This window comes from Aythya fuligula, chromosome 8, assembly GCF_009819795.1.
Source record: "Aythya fuligula isolate bAytFul2 chromosome 8, bAytFul2.pri, whole genome shotgun sequence".
Taxonomy (NCBI): Eukaryota; Metazoa; Chordata; class Aves; order Anseriformes; family Anatidae; genus Aythya; species Aythya fuligula.
Window position 1 is genome coordinate 11,691,086 of NC_045566.1, and position 26,517 is coordinate 11,717,602.

At 40.4% G+C, this 26,517-nt stretch overlaps 1 protein-coding gene across 1 annotated transcript in view; it reads left to right on the top strand.

The window, feature by feature from the left end:
- Positions 1-26,517, top strand: part of ST6GALNAC3 (ST6 N-acetylgalactosaminide alpha-2,6-sialyltransferase 3) — a 215,864-nt gene that overhangs the window by 142,951 nt on the left and 46,396 nt on the right. The window lies entirely within an intron of this gene.

Genomic DNA, 26,517 nt, shown 5'->3' on the forward strand with positions numbered 1-26,517 from the left:
GAGTTTCCAGACCACTGTTGTGCCTCAATGTTTGTCTTTTAATTTGCACATCGTGAATTTGCAGTTGTGCAGGACTGTAGCTATTCTGACCAAATTAATACAGATATTCTCAAATAGTTTAACTTAGTCTAAACTTTTGACAGCTGTTGCAGTAAAAGAGCTTGTTCTCTCAGACCGTCTTGATTCCTTTTGTTATGAAACTGTCCAAACTTGATTAGACTTGATTTTGCCTTTTTAAAAAAGCATTGAAATGTGGGGAAGAATTTCTCCCTCAGCTCTCACCACACGCACATGTGGCTGCTGTCATACAGGAGTTGGCGGGGGCTCCTATACACCATAAAGGTGTCAAGGTTGTCATGACTTCTTGGGTTTAGCTGAAAAAGCTTATGTATGAACAGAGGCTAATAGAGAAAACACTCAAGATCCATTCTTCAAACCCCTCTTTAATAATCCAAGCCATCCAGTTTACCTGTTAATTAAGCTAAATATGATCGTGGATACATTATTGCATAAACATAAATTTGTTTATATTTATGACTCTTCCATATTAATAGTCTGTCAGGTGGCAGTGACTTTACAGTACTTCATTAAAATCTTATTTTGAGACCAGCCCAGTGTAATGGGTGCCTACTATAGCCTATCAAAAATCTCATCATCCAATGTCAAAGTATCCTCAGCTCCAGCCTAATGCATTCCTCTTCAACAAATTAACACATCACAAGGTTTTATTATTACCCAATTAACACGATACAAATGCTTCTTTCCATGTCAAAGACAGATTGAACTTCTCTCCTCCCAGCGCTTATGAACAAAGTTCTTGAGTAGCCTGATGTCAGTGCCCCGATTTCTTTCTGAAACTAGAAGTTTCACATTGTGGACAGGGGCAAACTGTACATAGACTGCCTCATGATCCACATCACATTGTGTATGTGAGTGCTTCCCTTTAACACTGTGAAAAAACCACACTTCTCACAGTGGCGATCGGATAATATCCTTGTATCTACTGTTAATTTCATTTTTAGCCCTACTTTTCCACATCAAATGCTAAGTGGCATCATTTATGCACTTGTAAGCCCAAAACAAGAGGAACAACCAATGTGTCACCAGCCAACACCTTCTCTACCACTAGAAAACATCCTGCAGTTCCCTGCTAATCAGGGGACCTCTGGCTGGAAGCTGTTTCATTTTCTGCAACATCTTCAATTCACAGGGCCCTTCTGCTGTTTCTGGGGAGGGTCATGATGCTCTTAGAGGTATACGCCAGTTGTGGAAGCAATAAAGGCACAGCACAGGAGATTTGGGGGTGATGAAAATAGTTTCACACATTGTGCCAGACTATTATGATACTGAGACAGAATCAAGTTCCTCAGCCAAATATTCCTTCTGTTCCTCAGAGAAACATCAACTCTAGCTCACAGTATTAGTTTGAACAGAGGTCTGCTTCAACATGTTCCCAGCAAAAATTCTGGAAGGAAACCAAGTTCAACTCATATTCTAAAATGTACCGAGTGGATTGTAATCACGTCTATTTTAGTTTAATCCTAAAATACTGTCCTTATGTACAGTGAATGCTACTAAGGCATAGTAAAATTACAACAGATTTCTAGTCTGTCAAGCCTTTAATGAGTTTTCTATTTCTACTCTTTGGTGTACTATCTTTTCAGGTAATTAGTGGGACTTACAAGTAGTTTCAGTAGAGCTCAAGTTTTAAAGGATATTTGCAGAAGCAGCTAACAGGTGTGTGCTGCAGTCACTTCTCTACTGAAAAAAAAACTCTGGTCCTGCACTCCCGCTGACACGGGAGCTTTATCTCTGACTTCCGTGAGTGCAGGTTCAAACCCCACAGCTTTGCTATTGACAGGTAATTTATTACTGGTTCATGGAAGAAGCAAGAATTGTCCCTAAAGAAGTTCCAGCAGACAAGTTGATTTAACTCAGAATGAAGCATTTTTTATATTCTACAACAGTACAGAATATACTGAGATACGGGTTATCCGTGCTGGTGAATTAACCTTGCACACAGTGTTATGAATCTGCGGGACATATGTTCTTTCTGAGAGTCTTCATTAGCGAAGCAATGAGTTCAAGGCGGTGAATGCTTATCCACTTTGAATAATTGTTGTACATAAATAATATTCATTACCAGACATTGACAATTTTTCATTAATGCATTTTACTTGGTGCTTCCCTAGAGGGAGCATAAACCTGGCAGCTTCTCCCAGTATTTCACTGATGTTTGGGTATATGACATGCATTGAGTCAAGTGAAAGAATGTAAGAAAACATGAGGCAATCACTCAATGTGGCATCTTTGTATGTATCCAGGTAGGTGGTTCTAAAGACATCTTTAACTTTGCCATGTGTTAGAAATACAATGCAAGATGATATAACAACATTTAATTGGTAATAACAGAGAAAACTGTGGTCTTCATTAAAGCAGCAGAGCTAATTCTGGTCTGATAAAGTGCACTGAGCAGCCCTAAATAGGTTTTAATTAGCTGGCACCAAAGCTGCACCACCCTTAGGGAGGGTAAAATTAATGAAAACTAGCAGCAAATAGATCAGTGCTACTGGATGTTATTGCCTTAGGTGAAGGTGATGAGGAAGAAGGGAGTGTCTTTTAAGGATCATTTAGAAAACAGTCTGCGTTAAAAGTCACTTTCAAAAGGCAATGATAAAATAAATTTGTGCTAATATTGGTGAGACACTGTAATGCCATCCAGATTCCAGACTCCATTTGTGTTTATTCTACAAACATCTCAGGCTCACCTCTCAGCACAGTGCGTCCAAGCAGTGCCTCTGATGCCGCGGCTCCACGTCCCCTCTCAGGCCGGTGGTGTGATCGGGCCGCTGCTCTGCCGCTGCCTGTGGAGGACGGTGAGCCTCAGCAGACAGCCACTAACGCGTGTGCTGACACCGCTCCCTGCACAGTTTCACCTGGCATCTGTGGTAACATTTCTTATAAATAACTACCTGCAAAGAGCCTGATAAGCTTTGCCCAGGAGATGTATTCTGATCCCCAAAAAATCCCATTAAGAGACCTGAGGTAATGTGCTGAAAGCCAGCCAGTTGGCTAGACAATTGCCACGTGCTCTTCCCTCTAACAACACCCATCCCACTCCCAAACAATTCAGTTCAATACAACATGTTATTGAGATTATTATCTATACAAGCATGTCTACAGGAGGTAGGTCCAGTGAGCCATGTTTGCAATCAGATTGCTCTTTCTGAAGGCTTTTTGTTAATATCTTGGACAGTTCTGAGGAAATGAAATTGCTGCTGTGCTTCTCCTCCAGAAGCTCTCGGTTCCCGCTGTGCCACTTGGTGCTACATGTTGGGTTGTGAGAAAGCTGGTTGAGGCGGAAAGATGGATCATCCTGATCACTGACTTCTACATAAAGATTCAAAATTTGGAGGCGTGCTCAACCTGCTATTTTACACAGTTCTGCACACTAATTATTTATTACTTTGGTGATATATGAGATCTATATTATATCTCTGTCATTTAGAGCTAACAAATTATATTCATCTGAAATTCAAATTGACACTGTTAGACAACTGCAGTCATCACAGCTTCACCTCAGTTAATATGTGGTTTTTGATGTGTCTGACTAATCTATGCCAAACTGTAGTCTAGTAAAAATGTCACTGAAATGAATAAATGAAATTACATTCTCTGAGCCTCAGGTAGCTGCACCTTCTATACTTTGGTGATGTTCTCTGTGAATTGAGATAGCAAAGCTGTCAGTGGCCAGATCACAGGAGTTTTATGCTGTATTTCTGGATATTGGCTTGAATAAAATAATACAGTAATGCTATTTTCATTTTTGCACTTGCTTACATAGACATACTACTTTCCCTATCAGGGCCATTCAGAGAAAATATAAAATCTTAGCCAGTGTTAAATAACATTTGCAGAAAGCAGTTTTTCATTGGGAAGTTGGGAACAGTGACGCTGAACTTGGCTCAAACTTAGATCTTGAGACTTGGGCAGTGCTTCTCATCCATGCTTTATATTAACACACTTTGTCTAAAAACTCTGGAAGATGAGGGAAAGTTCATTTTGCTTTGAAAGGAAAATGAACAGAGCTAGGGAACATTAGCTTGTTTAAACATTTTAAGGACAAAATGTAGTTTATATTTTTTTGTAGTCTTTGTCACGATGATGTAGCCTCTGCTGTTACACTGATAAAATCAGAGAAAGTTCTCCATTGCCTGAGAGCATCAGAGCAAACCCTCAAACTTGTGTTTTATATAGTGACCATTTTTCAAGTGCTTGACTGTAGATCTTTCTCAAACTAGTGCTTGGCACTTCCACTCTCTCTTTTTATAAAGTAATCCCTTCAAAAAACGTTAATGGATTTGTCCATCTTAATTCAAAGAGGGCTTAAATAGTTTCATTGTCAGCTAAGACTGCTTTATTACCTGAAAAAAACAAGGGTCTGCAGCATGAAACCTTAATGAAATAAATAGATTTTTCATTATAAAACACTTAAAATCTCAAACTCTATTGCTATTTGTGGTCAATCATTGGACTTGTAACAACTGTTTTGGGGTTTACACTCACTGCATTCACTCTTCCATTCCCTGGTAAAACACCAGTTGTTCCGGAGTGTCCTAGATTTATTCCCTGCAGCCCATTAGTATCTGCATTTATGTTTCTTTGTGAAGATTTTCCTAATTAAGATGAACATTTTTCTCTATTAGGCAGATAGAACTCAATAGAAGTCTGTTTTTTATTAACATGTCAGTAAATGCTGTATGAAGCACCGACACTTTTGCTAAGAAACATAGCTCCCACTACATTATAGTAACTATGTAGTAGAATGAAGTTTTATTTAAAAACTTATCAGTATTAGTTATTATTTTGTGGAAATATGTGGCTGCATTTGTGTGGGTTTAGAGACCTGTTGATTCTGTGGTGATTGCTGACTTTAGCCATGGAGTTATTTATTTTCATCTAATCATGTAAGTGAAAAAATACCTAACCAGAATTAACTTTGCCTTCATGTGTTTCTGCATGTTCTTTGAATTAATCCAACATTTCATTCTTTTCATTTATTGCATCTTCTTTAGATGCTACCGAATCTGCTCCTGACAAGCTGGATGTTAAATCTTTGTACAGAGCTTGATTCTGTCCTAATTACATGCACACCTTCTCCATCTTGTCCTTTAAATGTTCTACAGCTTTTATGGCCATGATTGCATTGTTTTATCTCTCGTGAGCAACACTGTGATTGCGCATATAGATGAGATTCTTCCTGGACTTTTCTCACATCCCATGAACGTTTACATTTGAAGGATAAGACAAGGCAATGACACATGCTAGCAATCCTGGTAGCACTGTGGGCCCTAGCGGTTCTTGCTTTACTGTTGGTGCTGAAGGTATTTTATGGTTGTAAAGGCAGAAGACTTGGAGGAAAAAAGTAGAGGCACAGATTTTCACTGAAGAGGCTTCACTGCATCATTTTCCATCACAGCATTTTTGTTTTTTCTGAGCACAGTGTTTAAACTAGACCTTGATTTTTCTAAAAGAGTTTAAAATTTTAAAAGAACAAAACAATTTTTAAAAAATCAAGAATTTGATGTATTTTTTAACTCAACCTTGCTGCCAGTTGAAATAATTGTCTTTAAAACAGGGTGATTTCCGCTGAAGTCTATGCTTATCACTGCTTGTCATATAGCAATGCTTTTCTAAGATATATTAAATAGATGAGGAAATAATGTGATGCTGCTATTCCTTTAGTGTGATATGTGTTGGTTACTGATAACTCTGGGTTTTCTAATGGAAGTTCCCTAAGGTACGCTGGGTCATATTTGCAGTGTTTAGCAATATAAAAGATACTGCAATCAAACCGCATGCGATGCACTGGGAGATTTTGTGTTACTGAGTTGCTGCTCAAGTGAGGATAGCAACTTTCAGAGGCAGGCAATAAAACACTACGGTAATTTGTTGCTTCAGATAGAGAAGGGTTTCTGTATGTCCATCCACCTGCTAGCTAATAAAGTTTACAAGAGCAGAATTTCATAAGAAAGGGTCTATGAGAATAAAAGTGACCCAATACTAACTTAAAATCTCTCAGTGAATGTGATATAGGAAATATTGCATTCTTAACCTTTGAACAAGTAGGCAACACAACAGAAGAGAAACTGGTTAAAAGTGGAAACAGTTTAGCCAGAACTACTACCGGGATATTTTGCCTTAAAAATATAGAAGGATTAGGAAACAAACACTGCACTGAAAATTTAATCTGTAAGAACTCACGTCTCAGATGTGAGATCTTATACACATAGGTGGGAGGAAAACTGTGAAAATTGTGAAACGTTGTCTCATTAAGTTCATTTGGAAGTTGTGTAAACTAGCTCACGCAGAGCTTCAATATGTATTTTTACCCATACGTAAACAAAGCAGATGTTCTGCAATGTTTGTTTATGTGTCAGTGATCATGGATCCCGTAGACAAAATCAGTCTGCGATTTGGAACTCTACAAATCTGTACGTGTGCACGTGGCTTTATAGTGCACATCTTCGAGGGTGACTCGGGATTCACAGCCATGCTTCTGGGGGAGCTTGCTGTGCTGGTGGGTTATGCAGCAACCTGTGTTATGAAAACAATCGCTGGTACACCCCACACAGGTCCTGTAATGCTTGGATTCTCTGAGCCTTTAATGGTGAGGCAGCTGTGCATTTAAAGAGTAACATGCACAAGAGCAGCATGTACAATTTTACTCAGTTTGGAAAAACATAGCTACAACTTGGGGATTTATTATGAATCTTGAGGAGTGCCCTCAAAGAGTTTGTCTGATGTCTTGAATGCTAATCAGCATGTAACGCAGTTTGGGTGTGAAAGGGAATACTTTCTGATTCAGGCATCGAAGATTCAGCCATTCTACTTGCAGCATTTTGTTAGCAGCCCTGGCTTATTGCAGCAGTCAGCGCAGGGGGCACTGCATGCCCGGCACCACTCCTCTCCTGGCCTGAGCTGCCCTGCCCAGGGCGCAATAAACACGCAACTACAGTAGCAGAAAATGTTTCTAAATGCCCATATTTGTTCTTTGCAATTTTGCTGTTCTTACACGAGCCCGATCTTTGGAGACTTCCTTATATTCTTTTTTTTTTTTTTTTTCTTTTTAAAAGTCAGTCAGCCCAGCAAGCACATCTCTGCTCTGTTCGTGCTGCTACAGCAGAGAAACCTGAGCAGTGCAATGCAATCTCTGCGTTGACTCATTAAAACTTCCAAAGCCCAGCATCTGCTGCAAAACTTTAAAACTCGCTGCAGATTATGTCATTTGTGTAGAATAAGACACAGAGAATGGAAAGGAAGCAACAGCAGATGAAATCCTAAGAAACGAACAGCGTGCTTTTATCTTAACAATAAAAACAAAGTGTCAGAAATAAGCGCTCCGAGTTCAGTTGTCTCTCCATATGTTGCTTCTGAGCTTTCCTTGAAGTACATTCATTAGAGACACTGGTGCTCCTGTCACTGAAGAACATCCCAAACATTTTCCATGATAGCATTTCCTCATATATTGCAGATATCACTTAAGCTTCAAAATGTCTCTGTGAGGCAATGAATATTTATCCCCTTTGTATAACTCGATTTCCCTGAGAAAAGGACACTGGGGGAAGGCAGGCACTATTGCTATGTGGAAATTCACGCCTATGGGGATCTTTGTATTTTGTATATTTACTGTGATGGCTTTCCTGTCTCCTACACTGCTAATTGTGGGTTGGGATGGTCTGGAACCACACAAGAGAACCAATTTCTGCTGCTGTGTAACCTGTTTTCAGCCAAACAGGGTAATATTCTGGCACTTCCTTCCACGTGAAATTAGCAGTAGTCTCTTGACATTTTACAGTCAATCAAAATATTAAGGAAAGAAAATAATCTGAAGAGTATTTGTGAAGTGTGTTCCTCTAAAAGAAGAATTTAGCTTCAATTTGTTCAAGTATAAGCTTTCCTATCCTGTGTCCATGTCTCTCAGCATCATCTCCACATCTTCCTCCAGAGCACTGACAGATGTGACTAGCATTCGTCATACGTGGCTTTTTGTTTCATCAAGGGAGAATTGTGGCTTTATTGGAGCTCAGAGATTTTTTTTTTGCTCTCTGTGCGGGCTGCTACAGTTTTATATTAGTGATGACACTGATGAAATATGGTTTGTATTTGGAGTAGAAGAAAGCAGTGGTCCTTAACTCCTCCGGGCTTATTTGATGGTCTTAAATTGCCTTTACCTGTTCTTCCAAGAATGCACACTGTTCAAGGGAGCTGGATTTCAGCCCCACTGTACGGATCCTGCAGGCAATATTAGCTGCAGTGGCATCCCAGAGCATTCTCACTCCTGGAGGTATTTTGGGTCTCACTCATGGAGTGCCTTGCAGATATGGAACTTCATCTAGCTTTGTATAGGATATCCTCAGGTGTTATGTACTGCCTCGACCTGCCTAAGCATCAGTGGCTTCCTGCCAAGCTATACTGCTTTGCCTGGTTAGGAGAAAGGCGATGAATGAATGAATGAATAACTACGGGCAGTTCATTGTTTACCAGTGGGAAACAGAATTTTAGGCAATATTTCTGGATAGGGTGTGGGATGGTACCTGGGGATGATATGGCTAGGATAAGCTTATTCCAGTTTCACTTTAAACTTTTAATTCTGGATCACTTAAGGGTTTCCTTCAGTTTTTGAAATAATAACCTCCACTTTCGTAAGTATTTGACCGGTTTAAAGGTAGCATTAGCAAGAGCAGTTCTGCATGTTTAATTTTTCCTTTTGTCTGTGTACCAGGGCCAAGACTGGCATATGATATAAATATTTTCTTCATTATTGCTTTACATTTTTCCCAAGGCTATCATATTGATTTCAAACCCATGGTCATCATTATACTGAAATGGTGGCATTAATACTCTGGTCTCTGTGGGTGGATTGTAATAGAAAGTTTCAAAATAATAGCCTACTAATGTGAAAGGTGGAAATATGTGTGGTATCGTATTGCTCATAATGTAACCATTAAAATAACAATTGTGTGATAATGAAAAGAGTCATTATGCTTTAGTTTATCTTTACATAATGTTAATAGCTAATGAAAACAGGGAAGATTATATCTAATTATGTTTAAAAATACTTTTGCATTTCCTGTAAAGAGAATATTTTGCATGGATTTGTGGATTTGGATGTTTCAGTAAGGTTTGTGTCCACTCTGTCTGTACTTGGAAATGTGACTATTTTTAAACCAATAGTTAACAAGTTCTTTTTTATCTAGTGGAAGACAATCTTCACAGAGGTCGAGATTTTGAATGTTTTTGAAATTTACTTACCAGAGGTAGTTACATGCAACGTGGCTACATTGAACAGAAATAAAAAATCATTTTAGGTCATTTGGGTTCGACATGTTACAAAAATGAAGGTAGTCTGACATTGGGTCAGGCAGTAGAATACCTTCTTTCTTTAGGTGAGTGAGAAATGTTAACTGGGTGCATTATCATCTATGGTAATTTTGTTTTAATGTTGGCTTGGTCACTTCGGCAAGTTCTTTTTCTGTTATCTACAGAGACAGAATATGCAAGAACAAACAGAAAAACAATGCTTTGACATGGATAGAGAAGCTTCTTATTTTGGATGTTGGGATGTTGAGATCAAATTTAGAGGTGCTTAGCTCAGGAGCGCATGGCTAGAGCTCCCAAATGATCTTAGGGGCAGGAGCGTTGATTAGAATTAAGACATTTTAGTGTTTGCACATCCAGAGCTGACTACACTGATTTTTCAAGATGCAGTGAGGTTGCTCCTCCATTTTTCAATACTTTCAATATTTTCTAAGCATAATGACATGGTTGAACGTTACCTTTAAATGCCAAACTCATGGACATGGGAATTACATTATCTAATCCATTTCACTGCAAAGCATAATTAAGAGATATGAGTAAAACAGTTATGAATTAGGCATTGAAATATAATTACATTGATTTTTTCTAGGTATTATTCCTCATGACATCAATAGAAAATGTCTTTGGTCTAACAGTGTGATATTTAATTAGTTTGTTAATTGCCTGCATTTCAGCAACAAATGGTTTGATTTCTCTATTTATTCAATGAATGAATGAATTAATGCTTGGCCTTCTGCTGTTCCTCCACTGCCCAGTGTCCCTGTCCCCTGTATACTCAGCAAATGCTTTAAACCTGAGTGGGAAGTAAAGGGGACAGAAGAGGAGTGAGGAGAACCACAGATGCAGCTGGCAGCCTCACCACTGCCAGGAGGTCACAGCAGCCTGGCCTTCCTGCCAAAGGCTCAGAGAAGCCTTTCAGTTGAGGTGAAGGGGCTGTGGGCTTCCATCTCTTCCCCACGTTCCCTGTGACTCTCGCCCATAAGCCATGGGAAGGCCAAGGCAACTCAGGGCCGGCGGGGTAGGAGTGGTGCAGCAGAGGGTGAGGACAGAGGCCACCTGAGTTATCTGGTGAGTCCACATAGAGGATCATCCCCTTGAAGGTTCAGCTTCCAACAGCCTTGTGTCTTTGCAGAAGCAGTGTTTAATTCTCTGTTCTGGTGAGCGAAGTGGTAGGTTGAACTTGCGAGCTGCAGTGTACCTGCTTGGGTGGTGGTGCTCAGTGCCTGGCTGCTGGCTGCGTCTTTGGGTGCTAGGAGAGCTCGGTACATACTCAGACACATATCATCCATGAGGCCTGACCCCAAGCAGTTTCTGAGGTGTTTCAGATTCTGTGGCTCCTTCTCTTTTTGCCCATCTTGGACTCTTCCATTTGGATTAGCTGACTCAGATCATGGGCTGTCATGCTGTCACTTTACTTCGATCCGAACTCCTCCTTGTTCATATTTCTCTTTAATAGGATACTTGTTTCCATTTGGCATATTTCTTGCTTTCTTTGAAATATTCTTTTTTCCTTCCTTCACATATATATATTTTATCTATCATTACTTTACTGGTATTTTCCACATTTTTCCTCTTTGATTTTCTGCCTCATTGTTTGTAACTCTGTCATCTGTATAGCTTTTTTCTTTCCACTTTTTGTCCTTTTATTGTGAAACATATTGCCTTGAACACACCTCCTGTTTTTCTGCACAATCTCTATTAAAACAACCCACAGCCCTGCAAGGTATGTGATGAGGAACAGTTCCCCTCCATGTGCCCGTGCCCTTGCCCTCGCCCTTTCATCAGAATCATGGATCAGAATTCCTGAAAGACTGGTCTGGAACTGCAGATCCCAACTTCTAGTACTTAAAACAAAAACAAAATTTCACAGTGGGATGTAGAAGCTGTGCATGATTATTTATTGATGACTGTTGGCTATGTGAATTAAAACAGCAGGGAGCTCAGATTCTGATCAGAAACCAAGTGATTTCCTGTACACTTTTTATTTTTAAAATGTGAACATAATATAAACCCATTCCACTCGCGCTGTTAAATGCTAAACTCTGGCATGACCTATTGTATGAACAGCACATGTTCCCTGTTATACAAGTAAGTCGCTCTGTATGTGCAAGCGTTGCTGAAGGCTTGGAGCTATTAGATGGCAATTTATATATATGCTTTGTATATATATGTATGGGCATATTCACTACATGCACAAGCATATAGATTCAAAGTGGCATGTGGGAGAGAGAAATTCTGTTTCCAGAGTATCTAGGCTAGAGAAACACACAAAGAAAGATAAAAACTACCCAGGAAGTTTAATAAAAACATTTGCAAGCATTTCTTTGACCCAGAGGATGTAAACGCCCTGACACCTATAAATTGCAGCATGGCAAAGCGTGTTAAGTGCGTCCCCCAACCCATTGCACTGTAAGATGAGCTATCACAAATGCTTCACGTCTGTGCTCAGGTGTACCAAGCAGCACTGGGATTTTGGTGTGGAAAGCAGAGGGATCTGGTGTGCCTGTGCACAGCCAGCACAGCCTTTCTGTGAGGTGTTTGTCCAGAGGCTGCCTTTGTATGTTCCATGGCGTTAGCAATGAGCAAGTTTCTCCTGGTTTGTTTTGGATTCTGTAAGTGCTTTTCAGTTGTAACCGTCTGGGATAGCCAGACTGGCAGTGACTTCTGGGTCTTTATGTGCTAGATGTAATTTATTTGCTTTTAGTTTTTGTAACGTCACCAACTGCTAAGGGAATTGATGTTTAATATGCTTCTAAATAAGTAAAACGAAAGTATAAATAAATAATGCCTGGTTTATTAGCCCAGGTGTTTTCAGCATTGCTGAAAGTGATTTGATGACAGCCCCCAGCACTAGCAATGGAAAAAAAAAAAAAAGTGATTTCTCTGTGATTATCATCATTATAATAAACCATAATTGAAAGATTACAAAATTGATTCTTTTAAAAATTAATGTTGCATGAGTAAGCAGGCTCTGTGACATTCAGATTTTTCCAGTGTTACTTGGAAGGAAAATGGCTTGTTTTATTTCCTGGCAGAAAACTGCTGATTTTCAAACAATCACATTAGAGAAAACAGTCCCAGAGGGTTACAGGAGACAACAGACCTATGTCATTATGCTTTACCCTTTCCTGATGGGTTCGGAGAAGAGCCAGAAACAAAAGAAAGTTACATTCATTATTGAGAGAGCCTTGGGAAAATCTGTTTGGCCAAGCAATTTTGCATGAAACTAGTGAGAAAATATTTGACTGCAAAGAACATAAACTCCTTCCATCAATATGCAATTTTCTGAATCCATTTGTCCAAATGATTATTAAGAACAGTAGCTAAATTTGTGGTGCTTTAAAACTTCAAAGAGCTGTGAAAGTATTAACTAGTTAAATGGATGGAAGTTTTAAAAAAAAAACACCAAACCACTGCATGACCAAAGTCAGTTGTAAGACAGTTTAAAGTGCAAAGTATTGAAAACAGCAGGAAACCCGAGGGCCTGGAACAGCAATCATACAGTACCATCCGCCCCAATCAGGAAAGTGGAAACCACAAATTTATCTTTGATGATTTCCTGTAAATATGCTCTTTGAGGACAGATTGCCCTGCCCACTGTTGTTGTAAAAAAGCTCTGAGTTATCTCTCTCCTCACCACAACATATGGATCTCAGCAAGCCCTGCTCCTCCATTTCTGAAGTCGTTCCTCAGGTGGAAATGTTTGAGCAAAAAACTAGTCAAATATTGTTGCAAAAATGCTTGTTAGCATCCTTCAAACCTGGTCAGTTTGATCAAAAAATAGCTTTCGGAAGTTTTTCTTTTTTTTTTCCCTGGACCTTTCCTTCAGTAGGATCTGGGCAGTTTTCCACACTTTCTAGTATCCTCATGGAAGTGGTATCACTGATGTTTTCACTCACTCCAGAATACCATGCCTCGCTTTTCCCTAGGATGCAGCAGCCTGAACAGCCTTGCCACCCTTATGCACGTAGTGGCATGTGCCAAGGGCACATGTCAAACTGTGCACAGGTGTCATCCTGCAAGTTTATGGCAGGGCTATGAAGACATCCTTCAGTCAGGGTTCCCAAATGTTCCCAGGGCTCCCTGATGCGCTACCCCGTCCTTTAGTAAGCACAGGAGTGGATTCATGCCTGTGTAAATTCACACTCAACTGGGAGAGAGTCCTGGGTGAACAAGAGATGATCAAATCTATATCAAAAACAGTTTTGTAAACAGAAATGGGACTCCCTACGTGAATTCACTAGAAATCACACATTTCCTAAAATACTGTATGAGTTTAAATACTATATGACTTGGCTCTTGCCTTTCAGCCTCAATTCAGGGTAGGCTTGTACTGCTCAGCTGAGCCTTGCTTAAGGATCCCACTTTGCAGAAGGGAGAGATAATCATTAGGTTTGGGCAGGAATCTCATAAGATGTGCTGGAGCATTGTACGTCTGAGCAGTTGCATTCCTGGCACTTTCCAGCAGTCAGCACTGCCCATCAAAGAAAACTGCAAAATAGCTCTGCTACATCATTCTTCATTTGCATTAGAAATGGCTTTAAGCAATAACAGGATTATAGCCAAGAAGTGCCAGTGCTTTATCATTCATTTATTTGACTTAATATATAGAGGTACCTATTTGAAACAGCATTTACTTTTCTTGAGCTCATCATAAAAAAACACTCTGAATGGGAGTGTTTAAGGTAATGATGGCTCCAATTAATTCCCTTATAATAGCATGACTGGAATCAGATACAGCATTTCTCTTTTCATTAGGCATTTCTGAGTTGCTCTGAGTGATCTTCTAGCATGAGATGAATGAAATTAGCTGAAGAAATCCTGATGAAAATAGTCCACAATATGCCGCTATTCTTCTTACTCGACACAGTAAAAACTGTGAGTTCAGGTGCACTGTAGTGGCATCCAGATAGCGTTAACAGAAATGGATCCAAACTTTCGTTCTGGGAAATGTGGAAAAGCCATGCTTGCTGCTTGCTGCAGCTTTCCTTTCACCTGCACTGTGAACTGAGCAGTGCTACAGCTTTCTCAGCCAGCCATGACCTTCTTCATCCCCTCTCCTCACAGCCACCAAATCCCTGTAAATCCTAGTCTGGTCTGAAAAGAGGATCTTTAGTCTGGTTTTCAATGCACACATCCCACTCTGAAGCCAGGAGGTCAGGCTTCATGTTACTTTTTGTTCACAGATGGGATTGCTCTGTGGGAAGCTACATCAGGAGCAGGCTGACCAGATAGCATGTTTTTTTCCTACCTTTCTTTTTTTCTTCTGTAATTCCTCTGGAATATCTAGAAAGAAGAACTGGGAACTCTACTGAGGGATGTTTTCATTAACCAACAAAGCAGGGACTTTATGGTAACATTTGTCTAAATCTCTTGTGCTGTTTTTCCAAAACATAATTATGAAGTTCTGCGTGTTGCAGGCATCACAGGTATCTTAGTACTATAAAATGATGGTAGTAGTAAATAAAAGATGGATATAGTGGGAATATACTGAAGATTGAGGTTTTGCAGTGTATCCTGTCCATGTCTAAAAGTAATGTACTCCAGTATCACAGCAAAAAAGATACATCTAAATATCTAAATACTGTACCTTAAGTAGAAAGCATTGTTTCTAATGCCCTGGTCTCTCTGCCCATTCCTTCCTTTTTGGGCCGTCATGAAGTGTACTTCGAGAGAAATGACAATTTTGTGACATGAGCATTCTCTGCCTTCTGAAACTGGAGACAGCAACTCATCGTGCATGCAGTCGGCCGTCCAGCAGTAATGGCTTTCTGTTCCTGTAAACTGGGATTAGATTCCTGATGGGCTTTGACAAGTCATATCCTTCACTCTCCGAAACTCTTAGCTTACGTGTGAATAGCTTGAATAATCTGAGTGCCCTTAAAAGTGACAGACTAATGTCACACACCAGAACCTAGTAAAACCTTTCCAGTTCTGTGAGTTTGCATCAGTCCCAGATCACTGCAACTTTGCTGTTCCAGGCTTTGGCTCCTCCCCGGACAAAGATCCCTGCTCCCCCTGACGTAAACTGACCTCTCCTATCTACACTAACCACTGCCAGGCACTGGGGAAGCTACCGGCTTCTACCAGCTTGTCTAATCTAGGTTTGGCCTTAATTCTCTGGAGTAAAAGGTGGACATCAAAACAGTGATAGAGGCTCATTATTTAGTAATATTTTAAAGCATTTTGAATAAATCTGAGGTAGCAATGTCTAAAATTCAGTCAGTGCCTTAACAGTGAAAGACTCCAAAGTGTACCTCAGTGTCTGATGTGCAAAAGGATTGAATTGAAAGGAGTGAGTAGGAAGACAATGGAATACAGAGAGCATCTCAGCTGAAAAACATCTGAGAAAATGCTGTTTAAAGTCAAAGTTACAAAGTGCATACTTTTCTACTGAGTGCCAAATGTATTGGTTTCAAATTAAAGGCTCACACAAAAGTTATCTCTGCTGTGTCTAATATGTAGTAATTGATTCTTCTAATTCCTAGGGGAGACATCTCTATTTAAAGTACAATTGAACTCCAAATTACCTTACAATGCTGCCATGTAAGAAGTCATATCAGCCTCGCACCTAGTGGTACCGAGCAGTTTGCCGCCGCACACGGGAAGTTTGGAGCCTTTTCATTGTGTCACGCCCTTTGGATGCTAAGGAGTTTGGTCCGCCGCCTTCCCCACCTTGTAGTTAGCAGGTGCTTTCATTTCTTACATTCCTGCTCCTGGCAGCAGAACAGAATTTGAAACAGCATGGCTTGCTTTCAGTCATAGGCTGGCTTCGTGGGTTGGTTTTTCTTCTAAGCTTTGTCTGATTCCCTAAACAGCACCTGTATTTACCTATTGGAATATCAGGGGTACCAGTAACCTGTTTTTATCATTGTTTGAATACATTTTTTGGGAAAAATAGAATTCTGCTGGACCATTAGCTTATCTATCAGAGGAAAATGTATTTATAAGCCTCCATGTGGAAGAGTATATAAAAATAAGTTGTACCTAGTCATCCGATCTGCACCATTATGGATTATAAAAGTACTGGCCTTACTGAATCAGTTTTTAGCATTATTAGTAGCCATAACTTTAGTCATCAGTGCTACAGAAGAGCCTGGCTATAACTAACAAACTGTGTGTGCCTGTGTTTGTATTGCCTGCCTTGATAGTTTCACATATCAGTTCAATAAAACATCTTGCACTCACAGGGGAGACATTTGGGCAGGAACATCTCGGTGACATTCTTGCCATTCCCATTACCATCACCACGCACTCAGAGCAATATATGTTTTAAAAATTGATTGAGTGTGTATTTACAACACAGATCATGAGAAATGTTTTTTTAATAGTGAGAAACTCCCAGTGATGCAGCCTGTGATCTGTAGCATTGATTTGGATTCTTTGATTTTAGTGCTACAGAATACAGTCATAAAACTTTTAGACCCTTAATGTCATAGGGTGCAGCTTCTTGACACAGAATGCTAATGCAAAAGGAGAGAGCTGCTGCAGGCAAGAGCTCCAGACCCAGTAAAAACCAAAGGCTTAAATTAAACATAGTTAACCGACTGAAGTTGCATTCTTATCATTTTAAATATGAAATATACAGAAATTGCTTGAAATGACTTAGGGTCGAGATGTGAAATTGCCAATGCAGGTAGACTTTCAGTGGTTTGCCTTGGCAGTGTGGAGGTAAGGCACCTGGTGTAGATAGTTCTCTCACCTCCCTTCAGGCAGTTTCCAGTAAGCATCTCTAAAAAGTATTTTATTCTGAAAGAGCTGTCGAAAGATAGGTGAAGTAAATTGTCTCTCCTTTCCCTGTTGACTAAAGGGAGTCTGGGTGCCTGACCTAGACACTTAACTCTTCGTTAGCAAAGAGTGGAGAGGTAAATTGTGGTTACGTGTCTTCTGGCTGTGTTTCACGTCTTCTAATAGGTGCAGAGCGGAAAGTTAGTCTGCCACAGCATACTTCTCTTTTCTGTCTGGTTGCCATACTGGTGTTCCCAACTGTTTATTTCTGGCAACATAAAACTGGATCTGGCAATTAATTCCATCCTGGGACAGAGTCAAAAAATGAGAATGAGAAAGTGAGAGAGGTACAAAAAGTCTATTCACAGACGTTCGGCCAGGAAGCTGGAGTGCCTTTTCCAAGTGTAGGAATTATAGCTTTAAGTATTCTTTCAAGAAGTTAGTTGTAGGGAACAGTATGGGGAAGTTTTAGTTGTTATACAGAAGTTTCACAAACATGCTAGATGTGCTGGAGCTCACTTTGATAGAGGAATACCTTGCCATAGCTGACTGCAGTGAGATTACTGTCCAAAGCTGCCTGGAATCTCTCCAGTGCAAAAATTGAGTTTAGAAATGGCTGAAATTGCTTTGTTCCAGTTCTGCAATGACTAAACTCAGCTGGGACATTCAAGCTAACAGTGCTGCGGACTTAAATCCGTGAATACAGTCGGCAGTTTTAGTTGACTGCCTTTTGTTCTGAGATTCATTCCTCCTGTAGATCAGCAAGGAGTGCAGACAGGTCTGTGCCTTCCCCGTTGCACGCTGTCCTGCCCTTGTAGCCTCACGCTGTGGGACCCACAGAGCTGTACCTGGGCCACACTTGTCTGTGAGCGCACTGTGAATGTACCCAACACGTAACATCATTGCTTGTCCCCTCTTGGGCTGCAGGGCTGCGGGCAGAGCAGTGAACCCACTGAGGGAATGAGATGGAAAAGAAACTCATCACGAAGGAGTCAGGTACCTTAAGCTGAAGCCCGACAGTATTTACAGCGCCTGTTCAGACCTGTGTCTCTGTGACTAACCTTTTGCAGTGCCTGCTGTCCAGGAGTGAATTAAGTTTCCCATCTGTCGTGGGCCGGTTTCAGCACTGGATGTTACTATTCCAAAGGTTTCCTGCTGCTCCCAGGCGCTAAAGCTGTTAACGAGAGTGTGCCCCCTGGCCGGGCTGGGCCTCAGGAAAAGCCTGCAGTAAATCCTCAAGACTCCGCTGCCTTCTCCGTGCATGAGCCCAGGACCCCTTGCCACGCACCCCTCACAGCACAGGGCCCGTGCTGGCCTGCAGCAGCCTGGCAGGTGGGAGCTGCCCCACGGTGCTTGGGGATGCTGAGTCCCCGTCACCTTCCCACGTGTTTGGGAGCTTCCACAGTTGTGGGAGAGCTGAATGGAGGAGAGCCAGCTCTAGGAGGCTGTCTTTCAATGCTCCAGCTGTTCACAACTGCTCTACAGCTGACTGAAAAGATATTTACTCCCCTTGTGTGAATAACTTTGAGGGAGCAGAGTCTAAATTGTCAAAGCACATACAGCCAGTGCAAGATGTGTGTCCTGGAGCCATTGCAAGGACGCTGATGTTGAGAAGAGCCTGGTGATTTTTTTAGCGGCTGGCAGGTAGCTGCAGCAACTCAGGGGAATGTAGAGCTGGTGAGAAGGATGCTGAGGATACCTGGCACACAACTACCAGGTTTTTAAAAGCTCTGTTCATATCTGCTTTCCAGAGAAATGCTGAGCCCCCGTTCCCCACAGTTTATAGTTTGCCAGTTCATCTGTGAGTGGAGCAAATACTACTTTAATTGTAGTTCATCAGTTCCATCTGGCGCTCGGGTGGGAGCGGAGACCCTTTCTTACCTTACAGAGCAGCATATACCTTCCCTGCCAAGCTGCTCTGCTGAATAACAGTTAGAGCCTGAGGCTAACTCTAAATGTAAAGATTCAGAACTGTTTCCCACTGGTCTTCCCACTTGGCTCTCCAGATCTGGCTGCTACCTAAAGAAATTAAGACCAACCATATTTTAGTTAAAGCAGTAGTGCGCTGTACACAAAGGCAGAGATGCTGTGTGATACCAACAAAATTGGGTATCTGTCTGCTTTTTTTCTCTCTCTTTAATCAATAAAAATATGATTTCCCCCTAGTTCAAAGGAAATTGAATTTTCACATAGCAGGGGAAAACAAATGCCCTTCAGCATTGCTACCAGTGAATTGGGGCACCAGATGTCTTTTGAACAGGTCCAGCATATTGTCTCACCATTTCCAAGCTACTCTTTCATGCTTCTATTTATTGTAGGCAATTATGCTTTGACCCAAAGACATAATCCTAGTGGAATTAAAAATCATGTGCCCTCTTTTTTAAAAAAAAAAAAAAAAAAAAAAAAAGCTGAGTCTGAGTTTATGGAAAAGAAGTGTAGAGAATGAATCTAATGGGAAATTAGGCAGTAGTATTTGATGACTGTAAATGTATTTATTTATAACAGCTAATCTTGGTGGAAATGAAGAAATAAGATGAAATAATTAACTTTACTATTTATAAAAGAGTCTCTTTTATCCACTGTGAAATGCAGCCACCTCTGGGATGAAATGCAATGGCTGCTAAACAGCATAGAGACATTTAAGAATGAAAGAAAAGAACAAATGCGCATTTGGCAGAGTAGGGAAAATGCAGCATGGAAGGAAAACATTTTCATGAAAATGTTGCCCCTATTTTTGTTGAAAACATGTTTTTAACAGTCTCTTGTGATTATTCAAACTGGAATTTAGTTATAAAAGTAAAATGTCTCTGGCCTTGCAAGATGCACTTTGACATTTTTAATAGCTTCAGTGCAGAAAAAGTATTTACTTTACAGTAAGAAAGAACACTTGCTTTCGAAAAGATAAAGGGCTTCGTTTTCCTCTCACAAGGACCAGTTTTACTGATGATTTCACTGGAGTTATTGCAGACTCAGAACAGTGCAAGTGCGGGAGGAATCAGAGCCATCACTCCAGCAGCTCTGGGACGGAGGTAAGAGTGCTGCCTACTGAATTAACAGCCCTTTTCATAAACCCAGGGAATGAAGGAGTAATAAAGAGGTTGGCTGGCTGTTGATGAATTCTCTAACAGTGTGCAGTGTATCCTAAAGCTCCAGTTAAACCTTTATATATCTCGAGAGAGAGAGTGAATGATATTGTAAAGAGCACTTTGCCAAATAAAATAGAAAGATCCGTGGGATTGTTGCACTATTACAAATGTCAGCACACAATTAGGAGTCAGTTTATATATATAAAATGTTTTACTGAGGTTGTTGAGTGAAGTTTACAGTTTATAACAGGAGACCTATTGAAAGATAAACTACCATGCTGTCTGTGATGCATGCATTCAAAAATTCCTCTGTTTAAATTATATCACTATTTTTTTAAAAACGAAATTTATGCTATTTCACGGATAACTATTACCCCCAAATAAATCCATATTCAAGCAGTATTATTTAACTGACATGCTAACTGAAAGTTGCAAGGAGACCGAGTCTTGATAAATTGAAAAAAGGCAGCAAAGTGATTTTAGTATCTTAGCATCGTTGATTAAATGTGTGAAGCTAACTAAGAAAATAATCTGCAAGTAGAGATGTTGTGATAGCGGTCACGTCGTGTCATCGATGTGTATTAAATGCTTAGGAAGAGAGAGAGTGAAAGACAACTTTAAAGATTTGCTTTTCATTATGGCATGAATTGATGTTCAGCTACTAAAATGAAATAGGTTTGCATAAGAGTTACTACTGTCAAAAACCATTTGGAATTTCATTCTGTGCAGAGAAATTAAAATTTTCAGTGATTATAAGAAAGACTTTCTCTTCTGAAGCAAGATTATAAAACCAGAGCTGTCCCTTGTTACTGGATCTTCAGATTAGGTGAAATTCTTACATACTGTTTGTTTTATCTCATCTCAAATTCCTTTTAAGTGACTTGCTGAATTCATATCATATTAAATTCAAGGAACTGTGGTGATGGAACAGAATGCTTGAGATTTTAACTGCATATAAAGATGTTCAAAGTTATAGGTCATACAGCTAATGTAAGTCAACCATCTGGGTGTATGCATACAAGAAATATTTATTTCAGTTAATGAAAGCATTCTAATTGAGTACACTGGGCAGATACACAATTAATTACATATTACAATACGGTCTGATCTGATATCGGGAGCAGAACACTTGAAATTCAGAATCTCTTGACATTTTTCATTCATTTCCATAACAATCATCCACTCAAACCACTCCGTTTTGGAAAAAAGGGACACTGGTAAAGCAGTGTGCCTTGCAGCATGCTTTCAACATCCTGGGTTCAATTAAAATGGAAGAACATATTCTGAAATCGTGAGACTTGTCCTTTGAACCAGAATCTGCAGATGAACTTGTATGATCCCTGTTGGCATAAATTTCCCAGATAAGATTAACTAAATCTTGGAAATCTGAGGCAATTTTGAGGGGTCTCAAAGTTCTGATTGTTAAATTCCACAGCCCCTGTATTTTACAGCACGTGACCGTGGCTAAGTGGTTGCTATAGGAATTGTGGGCCTATTATTGTAACCACGTTAATAGAAATAGAGAATTTGGCCATATTGTTTTATCCCCTTAGGAAAAACTGTTAGAACAATCAAAGAGCAGAATTCATGGCAAGATCCTAATGGACGTTGTAACTGCGGATCTGAGTGACCCGATCAGCGAGGAGCTGTCAGATTGTGAGGCACCACAGAAAACGCATGTGTAAGCTTTTGTGCATTTAAAGCTTTTAGCCTGTTATTGCAGTATTTGCAGCTATCATTTGTTTTAAAGGAAACAATAAACCAGCAAAATTACCAAGGTGATGACAGAATCAAATAGTTTTGCATATATATAATCAGACGTTCAGATAAAAGCACATGGTGTGTGCACTCTTTTGAATGAGTGCCCACTGAAATAAATGCACTTGTATTTTCTCTTTAGCAAGGGTTTCTAGATGTGTAGAAACAAGCCTCAGATTTTTTTACTGCCACGCAAGGTCAGACCTTCAGACAGCTGGCTTACCTTCAAGTCCCAAGGTGTGTTGGTTTCTTGCTTTTTGAACTTTGGCTCTTCACTGCAGAGAAACAGTGCTGTTGGAAAAAGTCAGCAGATGCTTCAAGAAGGTGTCTCTTTGGAAGTGACACGTGTGCTTGTCATCCCATCCCCGCTGACATGTAGTGTGGAGCTTCTCCTCTGAGTCCCTGGGTGGATTCCGGGCCAGGAGCAGGAGCTTGTTTGAGGTGTCGGGAGGTGTCTTAATGTCATCATTTCCAGCTGTTAAAGGCTGGGGATGAGATGTCAGAAGGATGATCATGGAGTACTGTTAATTCGTGTTCTTGTTCTTGAGCCTCCAGAGTTTATGTTTTCCAGCTGTTCTCTGAAATCATGATGGCTAGAAAATGCCTTCTGTCTCAGCAAAAGGGACGCCTCCCATCTTGTCAATGGGTTCCAGAAAGTGGGGCTCAAGGAATACTAAATACTGTAAAACTTGTAAGGACATTGTGAAACCTCACAGCCCTAGGGGCTAGCCAGTGAAGTGAAAGACATTTGGATCACATTTTCAGGCCAGAAGGGCTGCACGGGTTCAACAAGACAAACATCTCTTATATTTGCATGGATGATTTACTGCACTGTGGAGGATAGGACATCCTAGAAAATGGCCTTGCCACATTTTTAACGTAACAGCCCATAATTGATTAGCTTTCCTTTTTTCACTGTGGAGATGTTTGAGTTAAGGCTACTGCGGCTTTTCGCCTGCACTCTCAGCAGAGGCAAGGAGTGAAACAGGCACAGGCCTATCGAGAGATCCTCAAGCTGTGCCAAAGGTTCAACTCCCCATGCTCTTCAGGCATGACTGTGCTAATAAATTTGCATTTCCTCCCCCAAGCTCACATCACTTTCATCTCCACTGTAGGATTTGCTCTGTTGGCTTGCAGCCAATGTCACGTCCTGCGAGGCTGAGGAAGGTGTTGCAAAGACAATACAGCAACGCTGAGCACTTCAATCCAAACAGTGCAAACCTCCTCAGGAAAAAATGGGCTTTTAATAGCTCCAGCAACACGGTGCCCTCTCCACTCTGCCACACCAGTTACTAGTGATAATACATTACAGAAAAGACTGATAAATTTGTTACAGAGCTCAGGTATCTATACATTTCACCAGCAGTAGCTTCTTTTTATCAGCTCAGCTCTATTTAATAGCTTTGTACCCGGATGACAATTTAAGGGATGCTAGACCATTACTTTTGGATTATGATCCAGAGGCCTGATGAAAGAGAAGCTAAAGTGTTAAACCTTAGGAAGGGCAAATGCATAGGTTTTAGGCTGCATTGACATCCTGATGACAAAAGTAACCATAAACAAACATGAAACAGACCATGTTATTTTTTTTCAGACTTTGCCAAGCTAAATGTAGAGGCCTGTATAAGAGGCTTTTTAAAAAAAAAATCCTATTATTTTCTGGAAATCTTCAGATGCTCACTCTGGGACTGTATTGCTGAGATACTGAATTGGCAGTGTCACTTTGGCATTACTGGGGAAGCTTAGGGTAATTTTCCTTTCATACCTACCTTCTAGTGTGAATCGCTTCTTTCTGATGATGATGGAGTCCAGCAGAAGCTGAAAACTGACCTCAAGGACTTTGAAAGCAGAGCCTTTGATGGACTGCATCTCAGTGTCCTACAGTGCCCCTTTTGTCATTCTGACAACATTTTGACTTTCTGCTAAGACAACCTGCTGTAATTTCTGTGTGTCTGTTTACAGCAAGACACCTAAAGAAAGGCACTCTGAAGTTAGCATCTTAACTTTGTGTATGGAAACCGAAAATATACCCAATTTTTCGAAGTATGCGTAGAGCAGTTGCTGTATTTTAAAAATGACTTTTTTTTTTTTCCCTTGTACTGCCATTCAAAAATAAGATGATAATTAGGAGGATAATTATACAGTAGATTGCATTGATTACTAGTGCCTGGTGCTGGGCGCTGAGCAGAAATACACTTTTAAACATCTAGGCAATTAATTTGGAGATAACGTTTATTGATTGTGTAAAAAGTTCCCACAAGTCGATCTCAGATGTGACACCCAAAGATGCATTGTTATAAACACAATAGTGAGCTTTGCACTGCGTGTGCAGTGAATGCAATGCTTTTGGAGTGATGTGTTATTTATGTATCAAGTCACCTTAGACACATTCTCCCTAGAGGATTGAGACTGTGGCAAATAAAAGCCTGACAAACCTTGCCTTTGATAAGGAGCCATGATGGGGAGCTCACAGGAGCTTTTTCTCCTCTCCTGTGCAGCTCTTTCATCTCCACCTACAGCTTACCTGGGCCCCTCTGCTGTGCAGGCTGGCACTGTCCTACCTCAGCTGACCACCTCTGGAGTCATCTTCACTTTCAAGTCCATCCAACACGGTTTAGAGAGGAGTGACTGCAACTGTGGCACAACGAGATGGTGTGCAAATGCCAATTAAAGTCTTGAGGCATTGATGGACAGTGTTGGAGAGCTGCCACTCTAAGCACAAGCAGACACCTAGGACTGGGATCATCTGCTGTCCCCCCTGCAGCGAGGGCTGTTCTGCAGTGGGCATCGCCACAGCAGAAGTGTACTTCAGGAGTTCTTCAAGAAAAGCAGGTTTAGGTTTTGGCCTTTTCCTTCTTTCCTTCCAAAAGCATTTTTAAGGGTTTGAACCTGGATGTTCATTTCCCTCATCCCTAATTTTTGCAGCTAATTTCATTCCTATCCTGAAGAATTTCACCATGCGTAGTCCAGCCTTACATGTTAGAATCTAGATGCGCAGCCGAGAACAAAGTGACGGCATTAATCTCCACAATGAAAATGTATTTTGGGACATTAGCACACATATGGTGAGGATTTTTAACCTACGTTACTGTATGTAACTTTGCAGCTTAATTAATCAATTAGGATTAGTGCAGTTTGTAATCAAGTCCAAGAGTGATTGATGCATGCCGCATTAATTGCAACATTCCCATGAAGCATGTCATATACGCAGTCGTTTTACAGCTGGATTTCACATTGGGTTGCTCATAAGCACTTAATGGAAGGAATGTTTTAGACTTGCTGTCAGGGAAATTGTATCACACAATATGCTGTATATGTTGTACTCCCTGCTTAGAAAATAACTCTTCCATCACTGATACATCTTCTTGCTCCTCCCTCCTGGTTCGATAGTTGGCAAAGTAGTCCATTTTCAAAGGTTTTCTGTTGCTGTGGAACAAGAGGTATAATTAAATTGTATCCCAGTAGTGAAGGTTTCTAATGATGATGAGCCAAAACTAATTGTATTGATTTGTTTATTACTGGCTTAGGAAGCTCATCAAACAAATGGACTGAAACTATTTCCATATTCTTATCTGTTTGGTAAATGAGAAACAAATAACACTTCCATATGTCTGTTTCCTGGTGTCATGGCATTAATACTAATTCTGAAGTCAGACTTGAGCATGGGAAGGGAGATTATCCCCAGTACAGTGTATTTACAGCTAAGAAATGCCACATTTCTTTCCACATATGTGTCTTCGGATGAGCAAAATGAAATGATTTTCTTTCTTTTTTGATATAAATGTTAGTACTAATGAAGGTTTTCTGACTGCCAGCACTGGAGAGTAGCAGGCTATGCCCAGAAAGCGTAAAAGATTGGAGCAGCAAAGGAGACTGGAATTAAGTTCTTGCCTCCATGCACGTTTGTTCCTTGGCCTCTGTATTAAACAAAGCTGGATGAGTAATATGGACTAGAAATTTCTATGAATATTCATTTTATTTTTTAAATTAATTTACTTTCGATTCTCACATTAGCTCTGCAAACATGCAAGCAATCGCATCTGGTATAAACGTTTGCACAAAGTAAATTCTGACATTTCATGTGTGGGTTTTTGTAGGAACAGAGTTTTAATTTTGACTGTGCAGAAATACCTGTTAATGCGCCTCCAGCTGTGGGCCAGGCACAAGTCTCTCTGACCTATGTGAAAAATTGCTCTTGTTACAAGAACACTTGAAAATGCAGAAGAGCTGAATGTTTTATTAGTAAGAATCTGTGATTAATTCCTAGAGCAAGAGGCCACCCAGAGTCATTTACATGGGTGCCGATCAAAAACTATTGAAACCCAGGGTGGTCACTCACTGGCTTGGGTGTGTGTTATATCGGTCTCATCACGGATGTGGTTGAGAAAATCCAGATCCAGGGAAAAAGACCACATTGATTGAATAGATTGTTATTTTAGTTGAACTTTGGGGACTGATTGTGTTGATGCCATGAGAATGTGGATCCCTCCTCAGTGACATGTTGGTTTACTCTTAGTGTAATCCAAGAAAAGTGGCTAGCGTTATCAGTTTAAAGCCTGAATCT